This window comes from Gorilla gorilla, chromosome 14, assembly GCF_029281585.2.
Source record: "Gorilla gorilla gorilla isolate KB3781 chromosome 14, NHGRI_mGorGor1-v2.1_pri, whole genome shotgun sequence".
Taxonomy (NCBI): Eukaryota; Metazoa; Chordata; class Mammalia; order Primates; family Hominidae; genus Gorilla; species Gorilla gorilla.
Window position 1 is genome coordinate 59,066,399 of NC_073238.2, and position 14,314 is coordinate 59,080,712.

The 14,314-nt window shown below is 45.1% G+C and overlaps 1 long non-coding RNA gene across 1 annotated transcript; it reads right to left on the reverse strand.

The window, feature by feature from the left end:
- Positions 1-3,552: 3,552 nt before the first annotated feature.
- Positions 3,553-13,630, reverse strand: LOC109029385 (uncharacterized). The gene is made up of 3 exons (XR_002008445.4): positions 13,409-13,630; positions 8,762-9,072; positions 3,553-5,050 (listed from the first exon to the last, which is right to left on the reverse strand). It is a non-coding gene; the product is annotated as an uncharacterized lncRNA (long non-coding RNA).
- Positions 13,631-14,314: the final 684 nt, after the last annotated feature.

A 14,314-nucleotide genomic window follows, 5' to 3' on the forward strand; every position in this document is an offset into this window, starting at 1 on the left:
CACTGGCACAATCTCAGTTCACTGTAATCTCTGCCTCCTGGGTTCAAGCAATTCTCCTGCCTCAGCCTCCCAAGTAGCTGGGGTTACAGGTGCCTGCCACCACGCCTGGCTAATTTTTTGCATTTTTAGTAGAGATGGGGTTTCACCATGTTGGCCAGGCTGGTCTTGAACTCCTGACCTCAGGTGATCCACCCACCTCGGCCTCCCAAAGTGCTGGGATTACAGGAGTGAGCCACCATGCCTAACTAGTTTCTGCTGTTTATAAGCCACCCAGTCTATGGTGCTTTGCTATAACAGCTTGGCCATACTAAGACAGAGGACAATCTACTTTAAACATTAGTCATATCAAGAAACACCCTCACAGAAACACCCAGAATAATATTAGACCAAATATTTGGGCATTCTGTGGCCCAGTCATTGACGCATAAAATTAACCTTTACAGGAGTCATTTCAAGGGCTGGCACCTCCATTTCTACCCATGCTTCATGGTAAAGATTATTCAAAGGGCTTGAGAGACTATCTTTTTTCTTTTCCTGTATAGTTCAGGGTTTGCAAGCAACAGAAACCAAATCAGGTTGATTTATGCAAAAAGGTATCTGTCGGAAGGATATCAGGTTGCTGGCAACATGGATAGAAGGGCTGGCGAAACATGATTTTAAAGTAGCAGGTATCCAGGGAAGCTAGCCAGTAGAAACTAGCTTGCCAGAGCTCTACCACCACCAACTTACACACGGCCCCACCACTGGACACTAAAGCCACACAGCTGCCATTGCTAAATCCATGCCACGGCTGTGAATCAAACCTGATCATTTGTCTGCCTCTGTGTCCCTCAAGGGTCAAAGTACCTGGTGGGAGTGTCTGATTGGCCCAGACAGGTCTTGTGCCTTTATCCTGATGCCAGAGGGATGGGAGAGGAAACATCGTCTTTCCATTCTAGCTTATTTAGTGGAAGGTAGAGGCCTGTTTCCCACTTATAAGAATGGAGGATTCTCCACAACCAGGAAGTGGATTCAGATGCTGGGAAGCCAAAAAGTAGCAATTATGCACTGCAGTCCTGTTAGAACTGATTTGCTGTTCATGTGGTCAGTGCTTAGAATAAAATGAACTCAAGGCAAACACGCCAATTAGTAAGCTTGGCACAGGGGATTATAATCAGAAGCAGGAAGCAACATCTGAGAAAGGGCAGTTGGCTTAGCTTTTGGATATCTTAGTGTTTGAGACCCAGGCAGAAACTTTGGAAAGAGTCCCTTCATCAATTAGCCTCCTGAAAAGTACTTAGTGTACATTGGTTATGCACCTGGTGTGGTACATACAAAAGAACAACCCTTGTGAAATAAACAGGCCTTTCAGCCTCTCCACTTCTCCTTGGCATACTATGTCCACTTAGCAGGACAGAAAAAGGAGGAAGCTGTCAGAAGCTGGCCCCTTGCTCTGTCTGGAGTTTGTTTCCATTAATTCCTGTACTTTCTGGGCTTTCTCTTGCTCTGTGCTCACAGGTCCCAGTTCCTGGATCAAAACTTGGAAGTGAAATGAAGCTGAGTAAGGGTTGAGTGAGTAGCCACACTCAGTGGTCTCACTCTATGAGAAAGATTCTTCACCTGTTTGAAAACAAGGTGCCTTTAAAAATCTAATAAAAGCTACATCCCTCCTGCACCCTCCCCGCCAAAAAAATTCATGTCTTCTCAAAAGACATTTCAACAAATTTAGTTAAATAATCTAATTGACTTTTACTTGCGATTCATGAATCAGGCAGCATCTCGTCTAAAAATAAAGAGGTGCTATGCCAAGCATGGCAGATTAACTAGCTTTTATAAAGCAGCTGAGCAGGAACAAGGAAACAGCATAATACAAGAAATGAATTGGTTAACATCAGGTTACTTTCCTTGGAAGTATTAAAGCGGAAAAGACTTCCTTATCATCTGGCCAAAACTGGCGTGTTTGGAGATTTGGCTATTCTCTCTCCCACCTGATTTCTCAGAAGGTCACTTAAAACAATTTACTTTCAGCTTGGTGAAGTGGAAATTTAGCATCAGTGACTCCATTTTGGTTTGGTCTTTTGGGGTGTAATGCAGGAGCTAAGTCCAAATCAATGGTCTACTATAAATTTTGTTTAACACTTCACAAAACACCAACAAATTTGCAAAACACTTGAGAAACTTTACAACTTTCCTGAAACTCAAAAGAATCTAAGAAACAAAGATTAATAATTGTGATCTAAAATTAAGAAAAGAACAGTTTCCATAAATGTTTCTTCCTTCCTTTACCTTTAAAGCATAAAACCTGGAGGAAAGGCCATCTTTCTGCAGGAGACGTCTAGACTCAACCACCTTCTACAGACAAGAGTCCTCAGAAACAAGTTCACTAACAACCCTTTTTTTTCTTTTTGTTTTTAAGTTCACTAACAACTCAACGAAATTTCCTCCTCCTCCTTTATCAATACTCCAAGACAGTCATCCGCTTTGCTGCGCTGCAATTTTAAACTGTTCAGCTGTTACAAACTTAAAATTCTCTGAATACTGTATTGCATTTCAATAGAGTAGAATGGCTAGTCTATTAGAATAGAATGGCTTTTAATCAAGTAATTTCCTTTCAAGGGCCACATTTCTCATCATCTGGGCTAGAAAGAGTCCCTTAATCAATTAGCCTCCTGAAAAGTACTTAGTGTACATTGGTTATGCACCTGGTGTGGTACATACAGAAGAACAACCCTTGTGAAATAAATTTCAAAAATCTCAGAAGCATTTTTTTTTTTTTTTTTTTTTTTGAGATGGAGTCTCGCTCTGTCGCCCAGGCGGGAGTGCAGTGGTACAATCTCGGCTCACTGCAACCTCCATCTCCCGGGTTCAAGCGATTTCTCCAGCCTCAGCCTCCCAGTAGCCGGGATTATAGGCGCCTGCCACCGCACCCAACTAATTTTTGCATTTTTTAAGTAGAGACGGGGTTTCTACCATGTTGGCCAGGCTGGTCTCAAACTCCTGACCTCAGATGATCCGCCTGCCTCGGCCTCCCAGAGTGCTGGGATTACAGGCCTGAGCCACCGCGCCTGGCCGCATTTTGGATTCTATCATTGCCCTCCCTCTCCAATTCAGCCGCTTAGCAAGTTCTATCAATTCTTCCTTTAGAATGTTTCTAAAATCTGACACCTAATTTCCATGTTTTCCTGTTCAGATCTTTATAGTCTCCTATTGTCACTGGTAAACTGAGTTTTTTTTCCCTAATTTGTATTGGTAGCAAAGAAAGAACATCAATTGTAAAAAGCAGTCGGATTTTATTCACTAGCCAGAGAAGGGAGAACGCGAACTCTCACTCTAAACGCACCTTCTCCCCGAACAGTAGAGGGCATGGGGTTTCTTTTTTCTTTCTTTCTTTCTTTCTTTTTTTTTTTTTTTTTTTGAGGCGGAGTCTCGGTCTGTCCCCCAGGCTGGAGTGCAGTGGCGCGATCTCGGCTCACTGCAAACTCCGCCTCCCGGGTTCACGCCATTCTCCTGCCTCAGCCTCCCGCATAGCTGGGACTACAGGCGCCCGCCACTACGCCGGCTAATTTTTTTTTGGATTTTTAGTAAAGACAGGGTTTCACCGTGTTAGCTAGGATGGTCTTGATCTCCTGACCTAGTGATCCGCCTGCCTCAGCCTCCCAAAGTGCTGGGATTACAGGCGTGAGCCACCGCGCCCGTCCAGGCATGGGGTTTCTAAGGACTGGGGGAGGCAGGGTGTGTTTGTGGGGGGGTGCATGTAGGGAGGAATGTTAGCCCGTACAGGGTGGGACTCTAGGTGTGCAGAGGCAAACTTACGTCTTCATGCAACCCATGTTCACAAAATGGCAGGGAATTTTAGCATTATAATGATGTGTTAATGATCTGAAGGCAACTAGGGGTCGCCAGTTCCAGTTCGTGCCCACTTGTGGGGTCTTAATTCCCTCTAGTATCTGGTCAAGGGTAAAAAAGCTCTGGTGCCATCCCAGGCCATCTGGTTTCTTCAGCAGTTGTGCCTGTAGATAAAGGGACTGAAGAAAACCAGTCAGAAAAAAGGACTCTCCCAGTTATTTCAACATGGGTGCCCTGGTAACAACACCCGGACACCTGGACTACTACAACAAACTTTTTTTTTTTTTTTTTGAGACAGAGTCTCACATTGTCCCCTGGTCTGGAGTGCAATCACACCATCTTGGCTTATTGCAACCTCTGCCTCCTGGGTTCAAGGGATTCTCCTGCCTCAGCCTCCCGAGTAGCTGAGATTACAGGTGTGCGCCACCATGCCCAGCTAATTTTTCGTATTTTTATTAGAGACAGGGTTTCACTATGTTGGCCGGGATGATCTCAAGCTCCTGAACTCAGGTGATCCGCCCACCTCAGTCTCCCAAAGTGCTGGGATTACAGGAGTGAGCCGTAATCCCGTGCCCGGCCTCCAACAAACTTTTAATTACACTCTACTCTCTCCATTTTCATCTTCCTCCAACCTGTTATATTTTACTCAGCAGAAGATTAATCTTCCCCAAAATATCAATTTCATCAAATTGATGCCTTTTTCAAAAACTTCTGTTTTCATTGCCTACAGAATAAAGTTATAACTCTGTAGTCAAACCCTGTGATGGGTTTATGCTGAGTTAAATTGGCTAATCTTGGAACTACATTTCCTCAATTCCCTTCCCCAAAGAGTTTCAGGTTAGTGTTGCCCACAAGAGAAAAGCCAAGTATCCACAGGATACTTGGATAGCAGGCAGGAGGGAGCAGCCATTTCCAGGCTCTGAGTGTCAGAATGGTCCCAGCTGCAGCAGCTAACACAGCATGGTGGTCTACAGGCTAGCAGCCTGCAGCTCCTCAGGCTCCTGCCGGGTCCTGTCTTTCAGCTTCTCCAAGTCCAGCGCCAGGTTTTTGTGCAGCTCAAAGCGAATGGCATCAGTTCTTCTATATGTCACCGTGTCATCAAGGCTGGAGGTGGTGAGAGACAGAGTCAAGTGGTTCTTAAGGGTTTCAGTCCTTGAAGCTCCTTGTTTGCCCTGCTTTTTCCTATTTCCTATCCAGCCTTTCTTCCCGACAGCCGACATCTGACCTATGGAGACAGCAGACCCAACATCAGATTCAAGAAGCAACAGCCCTGCATAGATTCCTCCACCAGCACCCACGACTGCGTCAGGGCTAACCCGTGGAATAAACCACTCTTAATGGTTCCGCTTCTCTGATCAAACCCTAATTATGCCCAGCCACCTCATTTCCCTCTTAATCTCTTCATAGGCATCTCTCTGGTACTCCAAGCAGTTTAATTACCCAGGCATGTTATGTGAGCTCCACCTGGACGCCATTGCTATGGCCTTGTCTTCCACTGACACCTCTCCAGTCACCCAAATCTCACGCACAACCTACAAACTCCAACTCAAGTCCTCTCTGCAGCTTCCCTTGACCACTTCAGCCCCTGGTGACCTCCTCCCAGTGATTGGAATGGGGATTCTCAATTTTTCTCATGAGGATACACATGGGAAGTGAGCCCCAGGGTTCTGGCTGCTCCCAACACCAAGTCCCTCCAAGGATCAAAAGGATTAATATCTCAGCATCGATAATCATTTGCATCCAGTTGGAGAGTCTGGTGCAAATCTCTTTTCTGTAATATCAAGTTGGATTTAATTATCTTGCAATGGAAAGAGGCAGTGTTACACAGTGACCCAACATAGAGCAAATGAGTTCTGAATTTAAATCTCTACATCAATGACAAGGGGAGCTCCAGATACAAATCACTCGGTCTTTCTAAGCCTCAGTTTCCACAGCTATAAAAGAGAAATAATCATGTCTACTTCACTGCAGTGGTTGTAGAGATTTAATTAGATACTATGGAGCAAGTATACAATGCCTTGCTTATAAAATTGCTAATCATATCTGCTATAATTATTATTGTACATATTTACTGACTAGCCATTAATAAGCTATTTGCAAGAAAATAATTATGTAACATTGTTAAATATTGACCCTGGGTTGGGCATTAGACCAAGCACTTTTCATAACTTCTTTAGTTCTCCAATAACCCTATAAGGTGGGTACCGTTAAAATACTTAATTTGTACATGAGGACACCTCCACATAATTTTCTTGGCCACAGAAACATAGTGTTTCTCCTACCACCTACTGGGAAGCACACATGTTGCTTCCTTTGCCTAATATAACCTTTCACAACCTGCCCTACCCCTTATATTCATAATTGTATCCTCCTGACCAGAATGCAATGCTGGGTTCTGGCCAGGAGGGCCCGAGACCAGGGAAGTTGTTTAAAATGAGTCACATAAATGTGCAGGAAGAAACATGTGGTTTTTCCTTCCCTAGTAGGAGAAAGGCTGTTGACTCCACTTATAGATTGAAGTGGGTTTCCCCAAAAGACGCTGAAGTCCTAATCTCCAGTACCTGTGACATGACCTTGTTTAGAAATAGGATCTCTGCAGATGAGCAGGTTAAGATGAGGTCATTAGAGTGGACCTTAATCCACTATGACTGATGTTCTCATAAAAAATGAAATTTAGACAACAGAAACCTGCATGCACAGTGGGAGACCATGAAAAGACACAGAGAGAACGCCATCTACAAACCAAGGAACAGTTGAGCCCACGGAAGTGGGGAGAGGTATGGGGTCCATTCCCCCCAACAGGCCTCACAAGAAACCAACCCTGCTGAAACCTTAATTTCCAACTTCTGGTTTCCAGAACCGTGAGACAATAAATTTCCCTTTTTAAGCCACTCGGTGTGTGACACTTTGTTACAGAAGCCCCAGGAAACTAACACAAGTGCTAGTCATCTTTCCAAACCAGAGGCCTCTCCATATTGCTCTTGCTTTCCCAGGATGCTGAGCCCCTGACTTTTGGGAAGGAAAATGAACTGATCATTTTTGAGGACACCAGACTCTATATTAGACATTCCTCATCCCATTTGGTCCTCAGACAGTCCTAGGACATACTCATTACTCTCCCCCTTTTAGAGATAAGCCAAATGGAGACAAAGAGATGTTCAATAATTGCCCAGCATAAATGATGGAAGTGAGAGTCAAACCCATGTCTAGCTCCAAAGCCAATGCTCTTTCCAGTATTTCATCCTGTTTCCCCTTCCATTAAGTAGCAGATGATTCAACCTTTCAAATGTTCTTGTCCTCTAACCTTTCTCACCCTCTCTACACTTCCCAAAGGGGACACTTACCATTGCAGGAAGAAATTGAGAGGCAGAGTATTCCTTAATAAGGCTCAACTCCTAGCCTGTGGTCCCCAGACTTACAGTTTCCCATCTTACAGAGATATTCAAGGATCTCTCAGCTAATTAGACAGATTGCAAAGAATGTCATAAAAGAAAAAAAAGGAAAAAAACGGACTTACAGGATGTCTTTAAAGTTGCAATTTTATTACTCCCAAGTGTACATGAAATATAAAGTAGGCCAACAAAGTGCTGCCTGGGAGAGAATCCTTGAGGGATCTGCTTTAATGAATAAATAAGTGTGTTTTTGAAATTAGCTTTCCATTGTTTATAGTAAATCCCCATGAGAGTTTGCAAGTAGTTGCTTTCTTATTCATGAAAAGAATTTCCCTCTATTGTCTTTCTTACCCTGTTGAGGGGATGGTGATTATTGCGAACTTCAGTTCAGGGAAGGCCACTGATGCAGACCAGCCAGAGCCAAGGTCAAAAGACAGAAGTAGATGCTGTCAGGCCCAGCCCTGGGAGGGCCCCCACACAGGGAGGGTCAAATGAACCGGGTATCCTTAGGTCACTAGAGGTTCAGTCATTGATCCTACCTATTCCAGGAGAACTTCAGAGAAGTTCTACTACAAGACCTCCTCACCTACTTTGTTGGTAAAAACCAAAATGTTCCTTGACTTAATATATCAATGGGCTTGGACCCAGGTCCCTGTGTGTATCTCTTGACCCTGAACAAATTCTATCTTGTTTGCCACATATGCTGGATGTTTGCAAATCCATCTTTGTCCATTTTGTGCAGCTATAACAGAGTACCCGAGACTAAGTAATTAAAAAAAAACACACAACACATTTGGCCAGGTGGGTGGCTCACGCCTGTAATCCCAGCACTTTGGGAGGCTGAGGCAGGTAGATCACCTGAGGTCAAGAGTTCGTGACAACATGGCCAACATGGCAAAATCCCGTCTCTAATAAAAATTTCAAAAATTACCTGGTCGTGGTGGCGTGCGCCTGTAGTCCCAGCTATTCGGGAGGCTGAGGCAGGAGAATCACTTGAACCTGGGAGGCGGAGGTTGCAGTGAGCCAAGATCATGCCATCGCCCTCCAGCCTGGGTGACAGAGTGAGGCTCTGCCTCAAAAAAATAAATAATAAATAAAAATTTTAAAAAAAAAACAGAGATTTGCTTCTTACAGTTCTGGAGGTTGGGAGGTCCAAGGTTGAGGTGCCTGCGTCTGGCAAGGGCCTTTTTGCTGCCTTATCTCATCGTGAAATGTGGAAAGGAAAGAGAGCAGGAGTGACAGAAAGAGCAAGAGAGGGCCGAGCTTGCTTTTATAACAAAACCACTCTTGAAACAACAAGCCCACTCTGAAGATGACAGCATTAATCCATTCACAAGGACTGAGCTCTCATGACCTAATCATCTTAAATGTCCTACCTCTCAACATTGTTGCACTGAGGATTAAGTTTTCAATACACAAATTGTGGAAGACACATTCAAACCATAGCCTCCCCTTCCTCCTGATCCATTCCATTCTCCATTTTTCTCCACCCTGCTCCATGCCTCAGTTCTTAATCTCTAAGAGCTGCATCTTTGGACTCTTACCTTCTGGCTTCCCTTTGGGTTCATCAATGTTCAGCGTATTTATTACCCCCAGATTCTTCAAGGATGGGCCAAGATCAGATTCCAACGTCAGATTCCAAGTTCTTCAGCTTTTGGACTTATATCAGTGATTTGCCAGGGGCTCTCAGGCCTTCAGCCACAGACTTAAGGCTGCCCTGTTGGCTTCCCTACTTTTGAGGTTTTGGGGCTTGAACTGGCTTTCTTGCTCCTCACAGACACACCCAGGAACATGCCCCAAACCAGTGAGCCAAGGTTGCACCACTGCACTCCAGCCTGGGCGACAGAGCAAGACTCTGTCTCAGAAGAAAAAAAAAATGTTAATCTCGTTTGGCAACACCCTCACAGACACACCCAGGAACACTACTTTGCATCCTTCAATCCAATCAAATTGACACTCAATATTAACCATCACAAGTAGGTACTCAATAAGTATTTTGGGGGAAAAATGGATTGATGGATGGGCTATTAATTTTCCTTTGGCTCTGAGGTGATTCTGCTCCGCCTTCTCTCTCTTCCTAGCTCCTTCTTTTCCTCCATTCCTTTCTCAAACTTTTGACCCTTCAGGCTTTGGTTATTGATATTGCTCTGAAATTGTCCCCTGCAACTGAGAACTGATAGGATAGTCACCCATCACCTCTTAGACAAAAGTAGGAATTTGACACCTGGAACATCCCAAAACCTGATGCCCCAAACCAGTGTTTGGATTCTTCCTAAAATGTCAGTGGAAAATGTGACACCAGTGGTTGTTGAGATGGGAGACATCAGTGCGTGGAAGTCAGCAGACTGATACAGGAGCAGTACACCCCACCCAGCATAAATGGACACAACAGAGAATAAAATGGGCTTGGGAAGGGGAATTCTGGATTCACACTCACCACGCCAGAGAGCTTCTCATTCGGCATTTTAACATGCTGACCCACTGGGATGGAAGATTGTCTTATTTTCTGGACCCATAGTGAAATGATAAAGGAGAGAGGCCAGCTACTCAGGGGCCCTTCTCTACCTAAGGCCACACATGCTGATTCAGGGCATCTGGACAGTGAAAGGTGATTGGACGTTAGCACACATGAAGTCTAAGGTCAGGGATTGGAAATGATCAGCAATATAACCAAGTAGGAACATGTGTTAGCTGGAACTTCTGACCCTCGTAAGGGAGAGATAAGAGACCAATAGCTTAATTACTGATAGAAAAGTTGATCTCGATTTCTTTTTTTTTCTTCATTTTATTATTATTTTTTAGACAAGGTCTTGCTCTGTTGCCCAGGCTGAAGTGCAGTGGTGCCATCACAGCTCTCTGCAGACTCAAACTCCTGGGCTTGGGTGATCCTCCCATTTGAGCCTTCCCAAGTAGCTGTGACTATGGGTATGCCACCATGCCTGGCTAATTTTTATTTATTAATCTATTTTGTAGAGACAGGGTCTCACTCTGTAGCCCACGCTGGGGTGCAGTGGCACAATCATAGCTCACTACAGCCTCAAACTCCTGGGCTCAAGCAATCCCCCTACCTCAAACTTCTGAGTAGCTGGGACTATAGGCATGTGCCACCATGCCCAGGGATCTTCATTTCTTTTTATCTTGATTTTTTTCAACGTTCTTTTTTTATAGGGGCATTTTCTGTGGCTTTTAGAAGAAAATATATTTGAATCTCAATCCCCTCATATCTTTTTGTTTCTGTTTGTGTTTGACATAAGTATTTGCTGAAAGTCAGGGGCATTCTAGGCCTCCCTGGAGATGGAGGGTCAGAGGACAGGTCCACATTTGGCCTGTCTGCCATCTGTAGCAGCTATACATTAGGAAAAGCAGTCAGCTGAGAGTGAATCGGGCCTGGGTAGCAATTCTGGCTCTGCTACTGTTCACTAGCTGTGTGACCTTCACCTCTTTGCGTCTCAATTTCCACATGACTACAGGGGAATAATCCCTACAGCATAGCTTTGTTGGGAGGATTAAATCAGGCAACACATGCCCAGTACCTAGAATAGTCCCCGGGCCTTAGTAGGCCCTCAGTAAGCAGTGGCCATAAGGATCGCTGGCTGCAAGGCCTCCCTGCATTGGTTGACCACAAAGAACGTGGTGATGGTGCATGATGAAATGAATCGTTTTTGTTTTCCCTGTCCTGACAAAAGATGTCCCCTGGCTCTTGCTGGGTATGAAACAGCCAAAGCAGAATGAGTACTAAGAGCCCCCTTTGTCCCGAGTGAGGCCTCATTTGTCGGACACAAATGCTGCTCTGGCAGTCCTGGATGCCTGGGCCACTGTTACAAATCTGTTTGGGTTGGAGTAGCACCAGTTCACCACTGCCATGTGTGCAAGCTCCCAGGCTGCCTGAGTGCAGCTGTGAATTCATTCAGAGTGGCCCTGCACTCGGGGCTCTTGTAACCTCGGGCTTTAAATTTGGAGAATCAGCAATTAATTTTCATGACCTTGCTCCTCTCCGAATGGAGATTTCCCAGGGGCCCTGGCCTGCCAGTGGGTAGGATGACTTCTGGAGAGACTTCCTAGGTTCCAGGAGCCAGCGTTATTGGTGTTGGAAGGGCAAGGACCTGGCAGTCTTCTTGGTAGATGCTCTTCAGAGCCTGATCATCCCACATGTCGGCTGGGGGGAAGCCACTGCCACGGCTTTGTATGTTGTTAAGAAGAAAATGGTGGGCAGGGGGAGGATAACCAAATTTAATGGAGGAATTTACTGTGAAGAATTATTTATTTATTATGCTCATTCTGCTCAGACAGACTGCAGGCTTGAAGAAAAGGACAACTGGGAAGCTAATTTCTGGGGCAGAGCCTCAAGCCTGTTAGCATACACCCAGGCACTTGTGTATGAACCAGGGTCACTCTGTGTGGGTGTGCCTCACAGTCACACCCATTCTGCTCGGGCAGTCTGGATTTCCACTCTTCTACTTGGGGAGGGGAGAATGATCAACAAGAACAGAACGATGGGCCTATAGAACTTTACTGCAAGTGAAGTGAGCTGTCTTTTTAAATATTCATTTTTATTTGTGGTAAAATACATATAAAACTTACCATCTTAACTATTTTCATGAGCACAGTTTGGTAGCATTTAGTACACACCCATTGTTGTGCAACCAATCTCCAGAACTCTTCATTTTGCAAAACTGAAACTCTGCATGCATTAAACAGTATCTCCCTAGCTCCCTCTGTCCCCAGATCCTGGCGACCACCATTCTTCTTTCTGTCTCTATGAGTCTGACTACTCCAAGTACCTCAGATAGGTAGAATCACATGGTATTTATCCTTCGGTGACCGGGTTATTTCACTTAGTGCAATGTCCTCAAGGTTCATCCATGTTGTAGCATGTGTCAGAATTTCCTTCCTTTTTTAAGGCTGAATAATATGACAAGCTGTCTTTTTAAGTTGCAGGTCAATTATGGATCCTTTGAATATGAGAGGGAGCAGGATTGGCCCTTCAGGGTTTGAGGTTTTCAGGAAGCCCACAGAGATTGACTCCTTTTATGGGTTTCCATAACCCATATTTCAATGACCCCCTTCACACGCTGCCAGTCAATCAGTGGACTTTTTTCACTGACTGTTTTGACAGTCCTGGGCCATGCCTGCCCTTTGTACCAAGTTCTGGGGAAGTCCAGGCCTTGCATCCAGGGGAGAGAGAGGCCCAATCTCAACACAGCTCTGACGTTTATTAGTGGTGACATCCTGAGTAAGTCACTTCACCATTGTGAATACGGTGCCTCTGAAGTAAAATGAAGGTGACATTATGAACTCTATCTAGGTTGGGTGGAGATTAAATGAAAGAATATATATTAGAGCACCAGGCATGGTACCTGGTAAGTTCTCAACAAATGGATGTCAAATCTTAGTACAAAGCAAATTAAAGGTGAGATTTTTCTTTTGACTAAGCATAGCACCCAGACAGACTAGTGGCGCTCCAACATTTTTTGAGTCAGGGGCTCCTCTGAGGGTCACTTACATGCCTACACAATGTGACACTAAATTTCTAGGAATTCTTGAATCTCATGATGTCCATCCATGACTTCAGGCACAAGATCAAGGACCTGGGATCGAGATAGCAGAGGATAAAACATTCCCAGAAAATGTAGATCAGGCCAGGTATAGTATCTCATCACTCTAATCCCAGCACTTTGGGAGGAAAAAGCAGGATTGCTTGAGCTCAGGAGTTTGAGACCAGCCTGGGCAATACAGTGAGACCCTATCTCTACAAAAAGTAAAAAAAAAAAAAAAAAAAAATTCACCAGATGTGGTGACACGCGCCTGTAGGTCCCATCTACTCAGGAGGCTGAGGTGGGAGGATCACTTGAGCCCGGAGGTTGAGGCCACAGTCAGCCAAGATCACACCACTGCCCTCCAGCCTGGGTGAAAAGAAAAAGAAGAAGAAAATGCAGATCATGTTTTATATAGAGTGAAAAAAGTAAGGAACAGAGTCCTGCAAGTGCTAAAGGGACACTAATAGGGAACGCTAACGCAGTCAGCTGGATCCAGTGAGGAATACTTCCTCATGGATATTCAGAAATTTCTCAAGGACTCAGTGTTTACTTTTCATTCTACTGTGAGTGGTTCACCAGTCTTAAGATTTCTCCCTCATTTCCACCCTGGGAAAGCACATGCTCTCGTGCGAGCTACACAATGTAAGCACTTACTTGTGTTTGTCTTGTGCTTTGGCTGATTCGACTGCCGGTGGACCTTCATGCATTCTTCCTCTTGTCGTGTGCTCCGGAGACCCTGTCTGCTGCTGAGTCTCTCCCAGGGCCCCACAGATGCAGCCGTTCCAATGAGATTGTGAGGTAAAGTTGCTTGGGGAATTGTTTTGAACTTTCAGATATTCCACTGTCCCACAAGGTGGAGTCTGTTCTCAACTGTTTGTTGTTGTTTTGTTCTGTTTTGTTTTGATACAAGTTCTAGCTCTGTCACCCAGGCTAGAGTGCAGTGGCGTGACCTCGGCTCACTGCAACCTCCGCCTCCCGGGCTCAAGCCATCCTCCCACCTCAGCCTCCTGAGTAGCTGGGACTACAGACGCACACCAGCACACCCAGCTAGTTTTTGTAGTTTTAGTAGAGATGGGGGTCTCACCATGGTGGCCAGGCTGGTCTCGAACTCCTGACCTCAGGTGATCCACCTGCCTTGGCCTCCCAAAGTGCTGGCATTATAGGTGTGAGCCACCACACCCAACCTGTTCTCCACTGATTTAAAGACACTCCATATATGTCTGTAGGGAAGCTTAGCACAGCGTGGACAAACATAGCCCCGTATTTCAAGGGAAATTTTGTTTTAAGGGCTCAGATGTCTTAGCCCTATAATTCAACTGCCATCTTCCCCATCATAGTTATCTCTTTCAAATGCAGGACCACAGTAAATGATGCGGGGAAGCGTCCAGGCCTCCTTCCTCCCTGCCACACCCTGGCACATTCTCCAGCTAGTCTGGGGCATGGGCATCACAAAAGCAGTTCTGCAAGTGCTAGTTGTCACCTCAAGCTGTCTTTCCCTGGCAGCATGCCAACCGCTGTTACAGACACCATTTCCACACCCTCCCCTCTGTGGCCTGGTGT